Source organism: Arachis stenosperma, chromosome 4 (assembly GCF_014773155.1).
Source record: "Arachis stenosperma cultivar V10309 chromosome 4, arast.V10309.gnm1.PFL2, whole genome shotgun sequence".
NCBI lineage: Eukaryota > Viridiplantae > Streptophyta > Magnoliopsida > Fabales > Fabaceae > Arachis > Arachis stenosperma.
Window position 1 is genome coordinate 53,330,396 of NC_080380.1, and position 16,276 is coordinate 53,346,671.

A 16,276-nucleotide genomic window follows, 5' to 3' on the forward strand; every position below is an offset into this window, starting at 1 on the left:
CCCAGCACCCGACCCCGGCTTCGTCAGTACAAACAGATAAGAAAAAAGAGAAACAGAAGGGGAGACGCCTAAAATCTGACACAAAAGTTGGAAAAGCTTTAAAAACGCCCAAGAGTTCGGATGGAGTTGTGTAGGGGCAAGGTTACAAGACCAAAGGACCTCGGATTCCAGGTCGGTGAAAGGAAGACGGACACCTAGCTTGGAGAAGAAACAATCATAAGCATAGAAGAAAAGTTTCTCGGAACTCTCTAACGGCGGAAAACATACCCTCTCCTCGGACTCCGGGGCTGCTAACTCGTAATCCCGCTCAGACTCCCTGTTCTCACAAATACTACACTCCCTACGGAACCTAATCAGATACTCAGAATCTACAACAGACGGGACCCTTAAAGGAGCAGGATCTACCCAACCTAGACCACTCGGAATCTTGGTCGACATTGCTTGAAACACCTTTCGAGACATAAAAAAATCTTGCCTACAAAGAAAGAATACAACAGCAAGACAAAAATCACACAAAGGCAGAAAAACCAAATTCAACAAAAACAAAAGAAAGCAAAGTTCTTTTACAAACAAGAAGGCAGCAACTCGAATAACAAAAATGGATCGGAGAAAAGAGTCCCCCCACACACACATACAAAGCAATAGCGGCGCCTCTTTTCGGGGCAACCCGGGCATAGAAGATATCAGAAAAAAGAAGCGTACGAAGAATAAAAGCGAAAAAAGCAAACCTGGAAAAGAAGAAAGCGACGAGCTCCGACGAAAGGAAAAACGGCGGCGCAGAAAAGAACTCTGAAAAAACGCACAAAAAATGGAAGACGAAGAACAGAGAGAAAGAAGAGAAGATGCTCGAAAAGAAGTGATGAATAAACAAAGAAAAATGAAGAAAGGGGCAAATAAATAAAGCCTCCACAGAGCGCCGCACGGAAATCGAGGAAGAAACGGTAACAAGCAATAAATGCTGAAACGACCGTTTTCAAATTTTGAAAAAACTACTATGCCCGAGCTCGACCTTCCGAAAAAAGACGAACTCGGGCAGGGGCACTGTTCATACCCTGACCGAGCTCTCCAAACTCGGTCAAGCTGATAGAAGGCCCGACCTCGACCCAAGGCCCACGTTCGAGGTCGGACCTCGGACAAACAGGCCAAAGAAAGGCCCATCAGAAGGAACTAAGCCCAAAACCTAAAGGCCGAAAGGGCCTGGGAAAGGCGGTTCCGCAAAGATAGAGATGAATCTCCCAAAAGATAAGATAAGATAAGAATATCTTATCCAGGGATGATCGCAGCCAACTACTATAAATACACTGGAGCACCCAGGTATAACTCATACTCTAATTCTACTTGATATCTGCTTGGACCCATGCTAACTTAAGCATCGGAGTGTCATTGCAGGTACAACCCCCCGCCGTTCAGCACAACCAGCTCGGGTCACAGACCCCCCACCTCGGGCCTTGCCAGAAGACCGAGCTACACGTTTCAGGTAACCCTCGGAACACTTCTCATGACTCATTTTTTTTCACTTCATTCACGATTTTTTTTTCACTTAGTCTTTTGTTCCTTAGTTCTTTTGAATAAGATTTCTTGGTCTTAGTCTCATTTACTCTTGTTCATACTCATAATAACTCTTATGGAAACAAACTCTACTTTATTGATGAAGATGAAGACTACAGTTATCATTGCATTTTCTTTCTTGCATATCAAAAGACTCACAAAAGACTTTAGCAGAATAAAACATAAACTATCCTAACATTATCAATTATTCTCAAACATAAAGTAAACAGATAAAGAAACTTAAGCAGAATTCAAAAATTTGGGAAATGTTAACCATGGAACTCAACAACCTTATGCAGCTTCTTCAGTTCATTGGCCCCTTGCCTTTGTCCTTCTTCTTGGAGGGGGAGGAGACATCTTCACCCTTTTTGGAGGATCCTTCTGGTGCTTTCTTGTCCTTGGACTTCCAGAAACCCAGCGTCACCATATAATTTCTTTCATCCTCCTTATGCTTAGCTAAGATCTCCTCTTGTCTAGCACTCAATTCTTCTAGCCCTTACATGAAAGTTGGGTATCCGGGGTTGATGGCAGCCACAGCATTACACAGGGGATTCAGTTTCGCCTGTGTGTTGATATCATATTGTCTCCTTGAAATGGTCCGGGCATCATAGAGATGCCTGAACTCAGTAGGATTCCTCTGCTGCCATTTGTTTTGCTCTACCACCTTGTTAAGTGCACTTTGCACCTCACCCCAATCAAACTCCTCTTGTTGCTCCTTCCTTGCTTGCTCAAAACTTCCTTGGAAGTTGTGTATTTTCTTATTCACTTGGTTCCATTGCTCCATTTGGCTACTTTAAAATTGGTTGACATCTTCCCTCAATTGATGCAGATCTTCCTTCATTTGGTGCACGTCTCCTTGCAACTGCTCCCAGTTTATTCCTTCAGGAAATTATTGGTATTGTTGGTATGGTGGTGGTTTAAAGAACCAGAAATTATGGTTGCTCCTCTGCCTCCTCTTCCTCTTGTTGTTGTGGGTGTGGCACATGAATGTGAGCTCTATGCTCTCTAGCCCTTTGAAGTGGATTGACGGCCAACACCTTGGCCATCTTCTTGGCAGTTATAGACTTATCTTGCTTCACCAACACCTCATCAATCACCTTCTCAACTCTAGCGTCATCACATAGCTCTTGTATGATGCTGGGGAATGCCAATCTTGTGCTCTCGTTAGTGCTTTTCTGTATTTTGTTGATGTTATTGGCAATCAACTCCCCAACATTCACGTCCTCCCCCCTTCATTATACTGTATATAAGTACAGCCCTCTCCTTGGTCACCTCAGATGTGTTTGATGTAGGGATCAAAGACCTTCTCACAAAGTCTAACCACCCCCTAGCTTGGGGACTCAAGTCCCTTCTCCTCATTTGGTTCGGTCTTCTATCTTTATCATTGATCCACTGCACATTTAGTACACAAATTTCATTCAGGATTTCATCAAATCCTGGGTTTGATTGCTTCATGCTCTCCTCATAATTTCGAATGGAGTTGACTCTTTTCACCATCAGCACCCTCTCTATGTTAGAGGGACTATAGTCAATGGTCTTCCCCCTCACATAGCTGATATACCCATAGGTTTGCCCTGGCTGTGGCACGGCATTGGCATAAAACTCCTTTACCACTCCTTCCACCACTTTCTTTGGTGGGTTACAGAATAGTGCCCAGCCCCTGTTGTTGATCTCAATGTTGATCTCCCTCTCACTCACCCAACCATAGAATTGGTTTTGGTTGAATGCTGAGAGGAACTTGTACTCATTGAAGTTTGAGCTTGAGGAACCTGAGGTTGGTCCTTTAGTCTTTCTTTTCTTTGAGGTTGAGGATCTTGGTGGTGCCATTGGGTGGAGAGAGAAAGAGAGTGTGTGTTTGAGGGTTCTAAGGTATTAATGGAGTGTTGCAAAGAAACACAAGCAAAATAAGGTTTTGCCCCAACACCAAACTTAGCACTTGATTGTCCCAATCAAGTAGAGAGATAAAGAAAAAAAAGAACAAGAGAAGAAGGAAAGGTCTCTGTGAGTTTGTTATGTGGAGGGAATGGGAGGGTAGGGGATTTATAGGAGTGAAGGGTGTGGTTTGATGGTGGGGTAAAAAGAAGGGAATTCAATATTTTCCACTTGAGGAGTGGCGCCGAGCGTGGGAAGAGGCGCCAACCCTTATCCCGCTGTGCTTTCTGAAGATGTTGAGTTCCAAAGTATAAGTACACTTTGACCTCCTTGTTATCTATCAAGTGGGCCCCATTCAATCTCCTGAAAAAAAGAAAACGAAAACCCCATTAGTAATGACAAAATGATCCTCCACATTCCTTTTTAATGCTAGTGAATGAGATTGCAACTGATGTGTGTCCCTTGGGACACCAAACTTAATTCATTTGCATCTCAATAAATTGGGTTCATCATTGGGTTTTTAATGTGTTCATGGGGAAGAAATAATTTCAATCTTTTCACATTCTTTGCGTCTAATCTCCCCTGAACACATTAAAATCCTCATTTAAGCCTCCACCAATGTATTAAATGCTTCCAATTTAAGTGGTATTGGGCTTGCTGATCTGGGCTTACTCTTAAAAAATTTAATTTATCCAAATGCTTGCAAGCCTAGATCAAGTTGGTGAGTGGCCACACCAAACTTAGCTTTTTAGCTAGTTCTTAGCCCAATCACTCATCATCATTGGTAAATGCTTTCATCCAGCTACACTTCCAAAAATAGCACACAATTTAACTCACAAAGCCATCTTAACTATCAAAACTGAAATTAACTTCCTAAGCTAATATTTACAATCTACTTCTAATAAAGCAATAAATCAAAAGGATATAAAGTGTTGGGTTGCCTCCTAACCAGCGCTTCTTTATCGTTACTAGCTTGACGTTCTTCCTTCTTCAGTTGAGGTGGTAGCTCACTCTTCTTTCATCCAGTGAGTCCCCATGTAATTCTTGAGTCTATGGCCATTTGCAGTGAAGGTTCTCTGTGTTTTGTCCTCCATGAGCTCCACTTGACCATAGGGGTACACTTTAATGATGGTGAAGGGTCCAAACCATCTAGACTTAAGCTTCCTAAGGAAGAACCTAAGTCTAGAATTGTACAATAACACCTTTTGTCCTTCAGTGAACTCCCTCTTTGCTATCTTTTGATCATGGCATCTTTTTGTGTTCTCTTTGTAGATCTTTGCATATTCATATGCTTGGTTCCTAAATTCTTTCAGCTCGTTGAGTTGGCTCAACCTCTTTTCTCCAGCAGCTTGCTCATCAAAATTCAGTAATTTTAGAGCCCAGAAGGCTCTATGCTCCAGTTCAACTGGCAAGTGGCAAGCCTTGCCAAATACTAGTTGGTATGGTGACATTCCAATGGAGGTCTTGAAGGCTATCCTGTAGGCCCATAGAGCATCGTCTAGCTTCTTAGACCAGTCATTCCTTGAGCTTCCAACAGTTTTTTCAAGAATCCTTTTTAGCTCCCTGTTGAAAATCTCTGCTTGCCCATTAGTTTGCGGATGATAAGGGGTTGCCATCTTGTGTTTGACTCCATATCTGAGAAGAAGTGCTTCCATGCAACCCGAGCCCCCGCATCTACCAACTGAAGGTGGAGCTCTTCAGAGACATTTTCCCCCGGATCGTATTTGTGCACGGAGGACCGTGCAAACGTTTAAGTGTGGGGAGGATTCACCATTTTTGGGGCATAAATTTCTTTTCTGAACACTTTGCACTTCATTTTTTGTTTTCTTTTATTATGTTTCTTGTAGATATTTGTAGTGTTCTTAATTGTTGCATTGCATTTTCTTCATAGTTTATATCTATTGCATTTTGCATCTTTTGCATGGTATATATTTTATAGATAGAAGTTGTGATTGGTTGTTGTGAATAGTATAGCACCTAGTTCAATTTTGTCCTAATTGTTCATATTAGTTTTTGCAATGTTAAAAATTAGGAATGGAACTAGGAAAGATTTTGAAATTGCATCCATCACAACATACATACATACATACAGATAGGGAATAATTTTGGTGAAAAACAACAAAAATTTTCAAGAATTTTGTTTCAAAGGCATTCTATGGAATTGATTTGGAAAACTATTTTTAAACTTGCTTGAATGATTTTTTTATGGAATATAGAAGAGAGATAGAACAAAACAACCTTGTGAGTTGTTGAGCCTTAATGAGTGGTTATACATTTTAACCACTATTTTTATTCATTGTGTGCTATGCTCCTTCTATGATTGTAATTTTTGTTTTGCTTGATTCTTTATGTCCAATGTTTGATGTTTTGAGTGTATTTAGCATGATTGAGGCCATATTTGAACTAAAGTCACTCACAAATATAGCCTTACCCTTGCATATACCCTTGTTAACCCCTTTTGAGCCTTATTTGCCCCCATTGCTTTCTACATAACCACATCAAAACCCTAAGCGTAAAACCATTAATCACCTTAAATTGCATCTTTGATTAGCTTAGGTTGAAGTGTGTGTGTCATTTAAGTGTGGGAGAATTTTGGGAAACATTGGTAGTGAATGAAAATGTTTAATTTGGGTATTTCATTGAAAATTTTGGAAAATGGGTGCACATTCATGTATCAATTTGCTTTTAACTATATGCATGTGTCATAGAAGAAGAAAAAGAAAAAAATGAAATGAAAAAATAATAAGATGGCACAAGTCATCCCAAAGAAAAATAAAAAAATGATAAATAAGAAATGCATATGTAGATTTGGATGAAAAAGATGCATGAATGTGTATAAAAAGTGTGATTATGGGAAGTTAGGGTACATATTTTGTTATTTGGTTGAGTTGGACACTTGAGCTAATCAAAGATACAATTTCTTAGTCTACTTAGCCATATTTATCCTACCTTGATCCTAATCCCATTACAACCCTCCAAAGACCTCATGATACTTGCACTCATGCATCACATATTTGTTGATTGTTATATGAAAAGCAAAACCTTGAAAGCATGATTAGGAGGAGACTTGAGTGATTAGACCCTAAAACACCGAGCATTGAGAGTGTATACACACCTAGTGAGGGTTCGATCACTCAACTCTATGTTTCCATACTTCTTATCATGCATTCTTGCAAGTTGCTTAATTTTGATAAGAGAATCAATTCTCTAGATCTTATTTGAATTGAATTAATTCTTTGCTTAGCCCTATATGTCTATATACTTGTTTGGAAATTTGATTGTTTGTTTTCACCAATTCAATAGGATATTATAGTAAATATAGTTATATATAGAATATACATACTTGCATGCCTATAGATAGTTGCATTCAATAAGTTGTTTCCCTTTTGATCATTCTCCTTGTTGGTTTAGCATGAGGACATGCTATTGTTTAAGCGTGGGGAAATTGATGAGTCCATAATTGATGAGATATTTTGGCTTGATTTGAGTGAATTTCATCACATAAACCTACACTTAAGCACCCAAATAGCATACTTTGTGTTTGGTCCCTAATTTGATCCTAAATGTGAAAACATGTAATTTTGTGCTTGAAATGAGCAATTTAATTCCACTTTTATTCCATTTGATGCCATGATATGTTTGTTGAGTGATTTCAAACCTTAGAGGCGAGAATGGATGGCCAAAAGTGGAAGGAAGCATGTACAAGGGAGAACACATGAAGAAAACAAGGAAAAACACACACAGCAACGTGTGCGTGCGCACAAGTACCTGTGCGTACGCACAGGAGGATTTTTAGCTAACTGTGTAGACGCACACATCTGTGCGTCGGCACAGGTCCCTGCACGTGATTAATTAATGAAACACGTGCTTCGCGATTTCTGAGGCCTCTTGGCCCATTTTGGAAGGCTTGAAGGCTGAATTGGAGTGCTATATCAAGGGAAATTCAACACTTATCAAGGGAGCCATCTTAGTTTAGCAAAAACACATAGTAGGAGTAGAAGTAGTGTAGATTAGGAAATTCTCTCTTAGAGTTTAGTTAGGGTTTGTAGCATTTTATACTTCAAGTCTTGCTTTTGGATTTTGCAATTTACATTGTAAGTATTTCTTTAATTGTCTCTTTCAATCACATTACTTGTTCTACACTTATATTTTCATTTCTCTTGTCAATATTTACTTTGCCATGCAATTTTGTATTTCTAGTTGTTTAATTTGATGTTTGATGGCTTTTATTTCTTTGTTAAGTTGCTTTTATTGATTTTTAACACTTATGGTTCATAGCTTTTACCATTTTTCCAATTTTGCCATGTTTTATGTTTACGCACTCTATGTGTTTGATGAAATGCCAATTTTGATTATGGGGTAATTTCCACCCCTTGGCTTGGGAAAAATGAGTTTATGGATTACTAGAGCTATAATGTCCAACATTTAGTAATAATTCTTGGGTTGTTAGTTGTTATTGTTTCCACTAACACTAGTTTTTTACTAAGGTAATTAGTAAGTTAACTAGGACTTGTGGATTAATTACAATTATGCTCACTTAAGTTATCCTTCGATGTTAAGGGTTGACTTAGTGAGATTAATCCATCATAATTATCATAATTGTGGTTAGGGCAAGGAAGGGATTCCATAACTCATCCCAAGTCAAGGTTTCATTTATGTTTTAAATCACATTTTCATCACTTTATAGTCTTACTTGTTTATATTGCATACATAGTTCTTTTATTCCTTTATTAGTTTATTAATTACAATTTTGCCTTGTTCTTTAATTCCTTTATTTTGTTTGCCTTCAATCATTGAAAACCCCCTTTGCTTCTCACAACCAAAATCGTGTGCGCTCATTGGCATTAGTTCCTAGGGAGAACGACCCGGGAGACTAAATACTCTCGGTTTACATTTGATTTGAATTGTGATATTTTTTATATTTGAATTTGATATTGGTCAATTGTTGGGTTTGGAACTATACTTACAACGCCAATCTTATTTTGAGAAAAATTTCGAACCTGCTCTAGGCCACTTATCAGCCATCCGTTTCAAGTATACCATACTCAAGTGGGACAATAAAGCTAATAGAGATAAGTTTTACCCACTCAAATGAAGGAGTAGACGACATCCTAGGTAGAGAAGTCTCCAACGATCTTGACAAAGCATATTTAACTCCCGTCCAACCTTGCCGAAGGACTTCCACCTTTTGAAAGATTCTTCACTTTCAAGCTCTTCCTCACCAGATTCATCCAACTCTTCTCCATCACTCAAATTATAAATATGAGGTTGAGAGAAATCTACTTCAATGTTGCTTTCAATTTCATCGGGAGAAGGTTGGCTTGGTTCATTATCATCATCACCAAGGAAACTTGCCTCTTGATCTATTTCGTCCAATTCTTCATAGGAAACATGTCTTGGAGGTTGTGCACTACCCTCCTCAACATTAATTTCAAGCTTCTTGGAGGAATACTCTACAACTCTAGATTCCCATGGAGGTTCAGCATCTCCTAGGTCTTCAACCACTTCTTCCTCTTCAACAAGTATGGCTTCCTCCAATTCTTCCAGTACAAAATCACATTCCTCATTTTCCACCGGAGTTTCTAATCTCTTCTTCATGCTACGTTCTTTATTAGATTCTCCACATGTAGCCATGGGAGTCCCTTGAGTATCTAAACTTGGGAGGTTAATCGATTTATTAACTCATCCAAGGCAGCCGTGAATTTTAGTACCTTCCTTTTCATCTCCTCTTGCCCTTGAAGAATAACACCAAAGTTGTCATCCATTGGAGGTTGGGGTGGATGGAAGGGTTCATCGCATGGGAAGAATGGTTTATCTTGATAGGGATATGGAGATGGTGTATATTGAGGTGGTAGTTCTTGGGAGTAATTGTGTTGGAATGGGGGTGGTTCTAAGTATAGCTCGTATGGCTCATAAGGCTCTTAGTATGGTGGGTAAGGATTAGGGTCATATAGGGGTGTTTGGTAACATGGGACTTGTGAGTACGGTGGCTCAAAACTATGTTGAGGAGGGAGTTCATAGGCATATGGTGGTGGTTATCGGTAACTACAACGGGGTCCACCATAGCTATTAGATTGATATGCATCTTGGAATGGCTCTTACTCATAGTACGTTGGTGGAGGTTGTTGCCAAGAGGGTTGTCCATAAGCTTGAGGCTCCTTCCACCTTTGATTGTCCCATCCTTGATGTATGTTCTCATTGTAGCTTCAATTTCCTACAACATAATTTGAACCAAACTCATAGCCAAAGGGGTGAGAATTCATAGTAGCAAATAAAAAACTAATAAAAATAAGCAACAAAGTCCTAAAACTAACAAAAACTAAAAAACAAGCAAAAAGCAAATATATACAATAACCAATAATAAGGCACACGTTTGAAATTCCCCAACAACGGCGCCAAAAATTAATGTGAGGATTTTCGTCGGTCAAGAATTTCACAAAAATGTCGCGTTGCAAGTATAGATCTAAACCGACAATTAATCTTCAGTCAATGTTTAAATTGTTTGTCAGTTAAGAAAACCCAATAAAATTAACCGAAGTATTCAAACCTCGGGTCGTTTCTCAAGGAATTGCAGGGAAGTGTACTTATAATTGGTTATGGAAAAGTGTTTTTGGGGTTTTTGTGATAAGAGACATGTAAATAACAAGGAAATAAAATAACAACTAAAAAAAGTCCTAGCAAGGATTGAGAATTGGAATTCCTATCATCATTATCATCATCAATTATGGTGGTAATTGCCTTTTGCTTTCACTTAGTTAACCTCTAACAATGAAAGAAAGTCAAGTGAACAAAATCAAATTAATCAAGAGTCTCTAATTGATCAATCCAAGTTAAGAATATAAAAGTCTAATTTAAAATCCAACCAAGTATTTTATTAAACACTTGGAAAGCATAAAACTAAAACATAGAAAACTAACAAGACATAGCAAAATCTAAAACTAACCAAAGCAAAGAAATAACAATAACAAAGCAATTGAACAATAAGAAACGTGAAACATAAATTGCATTAATGAAAATTGAGAGTAACACATGAGCTCATAAACTAAATTAGCAAAATAAAGGAATCAATGAGAGAAGTAGATAACTAAAGTGTTAGAACAAATAAAAGTAGAAGAAAAGTAAATTAAAGTAAGGTAGATATCCGAATTTGAGAAAGAAGAAGACTAAAAACCATAAAACCTAGAGAGAGGAGTCTAGAAAACTACATCTAAAACCTAAAGTGTGTGAATGAATGAATGATTGATTGATTCCTCCCTTCCAGCTTCACTCTGCAGCCTCTAATCTGTATTTTCGGGCCTGAAACTGGTTAAAAGTAGCCCAAAAATTGCCCCCAGCGAATTCACTTTACCGAGGCACGTGATGCTCGTCACGCGTACGCGTCAACCACGCTACGCCTCGTTGAACGAATTCCTAGTCACGCATACGCATCGCTTGTTTGCTACACAGTCATGCGTACGCATCGTCCATGCGTGCGCATCGCGACCATATTCTGAAATCCTTAATTTCTTGTGTTTCTTCCACTTTTGCATGCTTCTTTTCCATCCTCTAAGCCATTCCTGCCCTATAGACCTTGAAAACACTTAACAAACATATCACGGCATCGAATGGCAATAAGAGAGAATTAAAATTAGCAGATTTAAGGCCAAAGAAGTATGTTTTCAATCATAGCACAAAATTAGGAAGGAAAATGTAAAACATGCAATTTACATAGATAAGTGTGAGAATAGTTGATAAAATCCACTCAATTCAATACAAAATAAGCCATAAAATAGTGGTTTATCATATGCCAAGGAAACAAGGCTTCACAATCGGCAGGCTTACTCATGTTCCACGAGGAAGTGGTGAAGATTATTTCCTAAGACTTCTGCTCAACATTCAAAGGGGTTGTGTAAGTTTTGTTGACATACGTACAGTTGCCGGCGATGTGTACAGTACGTTCAAGGAAGCATGTTATGCATTGGGCCTTCTGTAAGATGATAAAGAATTTGTTGATGCCATCTTGGAAGTAGGTAATTAGGCTTCTGCAAACTACATCCGTGACCTTTTTGTGATGCTTTTATTGTCAAACAATATGGGTAGACCTGAAAATATGTGGCAACAATGTTATGATGTTTTGTCTGAAGACATTCTTTACTTTCATAGAAAATCCATGCAGATTGTAGGTAGGTTGAATTATTACATCTTTGTTCTTGTTGCTAATTTATATTAAATTCAAGTAATTTATGTCTAATTAATATGTGCGTCATTGTGTATCCTTGATAGACCTGCAATTATCCGAATATCATATAATGAATCTGACTCTATCAAAGATAGAGGAAAAACTACAGACTAATGGTAGATCACTCAGAGAGTTTGATGGGATGCCTTTTCCAAGTTTTTGCACTATTGAAGGGTTAGATGATCGGTTAATCATAGATGAACTGAACTTTGATGTCGATATTCTGCGGAATTAGTTAGATACAAACTAAACAAACATGAATAAAGATCAAAAGAAAATGATTCGATGTGATTATCAATGCAATAAATGGAAACCAAGGTGGGTTTTTTTCGTCTATGGGTATGGTGGAACCGGTAACACATTTCTCTATAACACTCTCTCAGCGGCTATAAGGAGCAAAGGGAAAATTGTTCTGAATGTTGCTTCAAGCGGTATTGCTTCTTTGTTGCTTCCAAATGGACGCACTGTACAATCAAGGTTTAAGATACCCTTGGACTTGAACGAAGACTCGGTTTGTTGCATTAAGCAAGGCACCTCATTGTCTAAACTGGTTTGTAGAGCAAAACTTATTATATGGAATGAGGCACCGATGTTGAATAAGATGTGCTATGAAGCTCTCGACAGATGCCTAAGGGACATTGTTAGGTTTGAGCCTTACTATAATCCATAATTACCATTTGGAGGAAAGGTTATGGTTTTATATGGTGTCTTCAGGCAAATTCTACCTATAATTCCAATGGGATCTCGCCATGATATTATCCAAGCAGCCATAAACTCATCTTACCTATGGCAATGATGAGCGGATAATTTATACGCTTTTTAGCATTATTTTTAGGTAGTTTTTAGTATGATCTAGTTACTTTTAGGGATGTTTTCATTAGTTTTTATGCTAAATTCATATTTCTGGGCTTTACTATGAGTTTGTGTGTTTTTCTGTGATTTCAGGTATTTTCTGGCTGAAATTGAGGGACCTGAGCAAAACTCTGAAAGAAGGCTGACAAAGGACTGCTGATGCTGTTGGAATCTGACCTCCCTGCACTCGAAATAAATTTTCTAGAGCTACAGAACTCCAAATGGCGTGCTCTCAACGGCGTTGGAAAGTAGACATCCAGAGCTTTCCAGCAATATATAATAGCTCATACTTTATTCGTGATTAGATGACGTAAACTGGCGCTCAATGCCAGTTCCATGTTGCTGTCTGGAGTCAAACGCCAGAAACACGTCATGAACCGGAGTTGAACGCCCAAAACACGTTACAACTTGGCGTTCAACTCCAAAAGAAGCCTCAGCTCGTGGATAGATCAAGCTCAGCCCAAACATACACCAAGTGGGCCCTGGAAGTGGATTTATGCATCAATTACTTACTTCTGTAAACCTTAGTAGCTAGTCTAGTATAAATAGGATAGTTTACTATTGTATTAGAAGTCCTTTATCATTCGGTCTTGTGACCACTTGGGGGCTGGCCATTCGGCCATGCCTGGACCTTTGACTTATATATTTTCAACGGTGGAGTTTCTACACACCATAGATTAAGGGTGTGGAGCTCTGCTGTACCTTGAGTTTTAATGCAAGTACTTCTGTTTTTTATTCAATTCGACTTATTCTTGTTCTAAGATATTCGTTGCACTTCAACTTGATGAATGTGATGATCCGTGACACTCATCATCATTCTCACCTATGAATGCGCGTGATTGACAACCACTTCTGTTCTACCTTAGACCGGGCGCATATCTCTTGGATTCCTTGATCAGAATCTTCGTGGTATAAGCTAGAATTGATGGCGGCATTCATGGGAATCCAGAAAGTCTAACCTTGTCTGTGGTATTCTAATAGGATTCCAGGATTGAATGACTGTGACGAGCTTCAAACTCCTGAAGGCTGGGCGTTAGTGACAGACGCAAAAGAATCACGGGATTCTATTTCAACATGATTGAGAACCAACAGATGATTAGTCGTGCTGTGACAGAGCATTTGGACCATTTTCACTGAGAGGATGGGATGTAGCCATTGACAACGGTGATGCCCTACATACAGCTTGCCATGGAAAGGAGTAAGAAGGATTGGATGAAAGCAGTAGGAAAACAAAGATTCAACAGGGACAAGCATCTCCATACGCTTATCTGAAATTCCCACCATTAATTTACATAAGTATTTCTATCCTATTTTATTTGTCTTTTAATTATCTAATCCAATCACATTTGAATTAGCCTGACTGAGATCTACAAGATGACCATAGATTGCTTCATACCAACAATCTCCGTGGGATCGTCCCTTACTCACGTAAGGTATTACTTGGACGACCCAGTGCACTTGCTGGTTAGTTGTGTGGAGTTGTGACTAAGTGTAATTCACGTGTGAGAGCTACCAAGTCATTGGAGCCATTGTTGATGATCATAAATCCGTGCACCAAGTTTTTGGCGCTGTTGCCAGGGATTGTTCGAGTATGGACAACTAACGGTTCGTCTTGTTGCTCAGATTAGGTAATTTTCTTTTCAAAAAATTTTCAAAAAAAAATTTCAAAAAATTTTTTTCTTTATTTTCGTTTTTCCAAAAGAATATTTTCGAAAAATATAATAAAAATACAAAAAAATCATAAAATCATAAAAATCATAAATATTTTGTGTTTCTTGGTTGAGTTTTGAGTCAACTTTTAAGTTTGGTGTCAATTGCATGCTTTAAAAATTTTTCTTGCATTTTTCGAAAATTCATGCATTCATGGTGTTCTTCATGATCTTCAAGTTGTTCTTGACAAGTCTTCTTGTTTGATCTTGATGTTTTCTTGTTTTGTGTTGTTTGTTGTTTTTCATATGCATTTTTCGTTTGTTAGAGTCCATGTATTAAAGATTTCTAAGTTTAGTGTCTTGCATGTTTTCTTTGCATCAAAAATTTTTCAAAATTATGTTCTTGATTTTTCTCATAATTTTGGAAAATTTGAGTTGACTTAGTCAAAAATTTTAAAATTAGTTGTTTCTTACAAGTCAAGTCAAATTTTCAATTTTTAAAAATCCTATCTTTTCAAAATCTTTTTCTTAATTTTATCTCAAATTTTTGAAATTACACTAACAATTAATGTGATTGATTCAAAAATTTGAAGTTTGTTACTTTCTTGTTAAGAAAGGTTCAATCTTTAAATTCTAGAACCATATCTTTTAGTTTCTTGTTAGTTAAGTAATCAATTTTAATTTTAAAAGTTAAATCTTTTTCAATCCTATTTTTTATCATATCTTCTTATCTTATATTTTTATCATATCTTTTTCAAAATTTTATCTTTTTTTAAAAATTTGATTTCAAAATATCTTACCTAACTTCTTATCTTCTTATCTTTTCAAATTTGACTTTAATATCTTTTTCAACTAACTATTTGACTTTTTGTTTGTTTCTTATCTTTTTCAAAACCACCTATCTACTTCTCTCTCTCTAAATTTTCGAAAATATCTCATCCTTTTTCAAAATTCTTTTTAATTAATTAATTATTTTAAATTTTAATTTTAATTATATCTTATCTCTAATTTTCGAAAATCACTAACTACTTTTTCAAAATTTATTTTCAAAATTTCCTCCCTCTCCCCTTCTTCTATTTATTTATTTATTTACTAACACTTCTCTTCACCTCTCTTCATCTCTTATCTCCTCCGCTATCCTTACTCTTTATACAAACTATTCATCCCTCTCCTTTCTTTATTCCCTTTCTTCTTCTACTAACAATAAGGAACCTCTTTACTGTGTCATAGAGGATTCCTCTTTCTTTTCTTGTTCTCTTCTTCCCTATATGAGCAGGAACAAGGAAAAAGGCATTCTTGTTGAAGCTGATCCTGAACCTGAAAGGACTCTGAAGAGGAAATTAAGAGAAGCTAAATCACAACAATCCAGAGACAACCTTTCTGAAATTTTCGAACAAGAAAAGGAGATGGCAGCCGAACCCAACAACAATAATGCAAGGAGAATGCTAGGTGATTTCACTAAACCAACGTCCAAATTTGATGGAAGAAGCATCTCCATTGCGGCCATTGGAGCAAACAATTTTGAGCTAAAACCTCAATTAGTTGCTCTAATGCAACAGAACTGCAAGTTTCATGGACTTCCATCTGAAGATCCTTACTAGTTTTTAACTGAGTTCTTGCAGATTTGTGAGACTATAAAGACGAATGGAGTAGATCCTGAAGTCTACAGGCTCATGCTTTTCCCTTTTGCTGTAAGAGACAGAGCTAGAACATGGTTGGACTCACAACCTAAAGATAGCCTGGACTCCTGGGATAAGCTGGTCATGGCCTTCTTGGATAAATTCTTTCCTCCTCAAAAGCTGAGCAAGCTTAGAGTGGATGTTTAGACCTTCAAACAAAAAGATGGTGAATCCCTCTATGAAGCTTGGGAAAGATACAAGAAGATGACAAAAAAGTGTCCTTCTGACATGTTTTCAGAATGGACCATATTAGATATATTCTATTATGGTCTATCTGAGTTTTCTAAGATGTCATTGGACCATTCTGCAGGTGGATCCATTCACTTAAAGAAAATGCCTGCAGAAGCTCAAGAACTTATTGACATGGTTGCAAATAGCCAATTCATGTACACTTCTGAGAGGAATTTCGTGAATAGTGGGATGCCTCAGAGGAAGGGAATTCTTGAAATTGATACTCT

General features: G+C 37.7%; 1 non-coding gene across 1 annotated transcript; it reads right to left on the bottom strand.

The window, feature by feature from the left end:
- Positions 1-15,944: 15,944 nt before the first annotated feature.
- Positions 15,945-16,048, bottom strand: LOC130977768 (small nucleolar RNA R71). The gene has a single exon (XR_009085445.1). It is a non-coding gene; the product is annotated as a small nucleolar RNA R71 (small nucleolar RNA).
- Between the last annotated feature and the right edge of the window lie 228 nt (positions 16,049-16,276).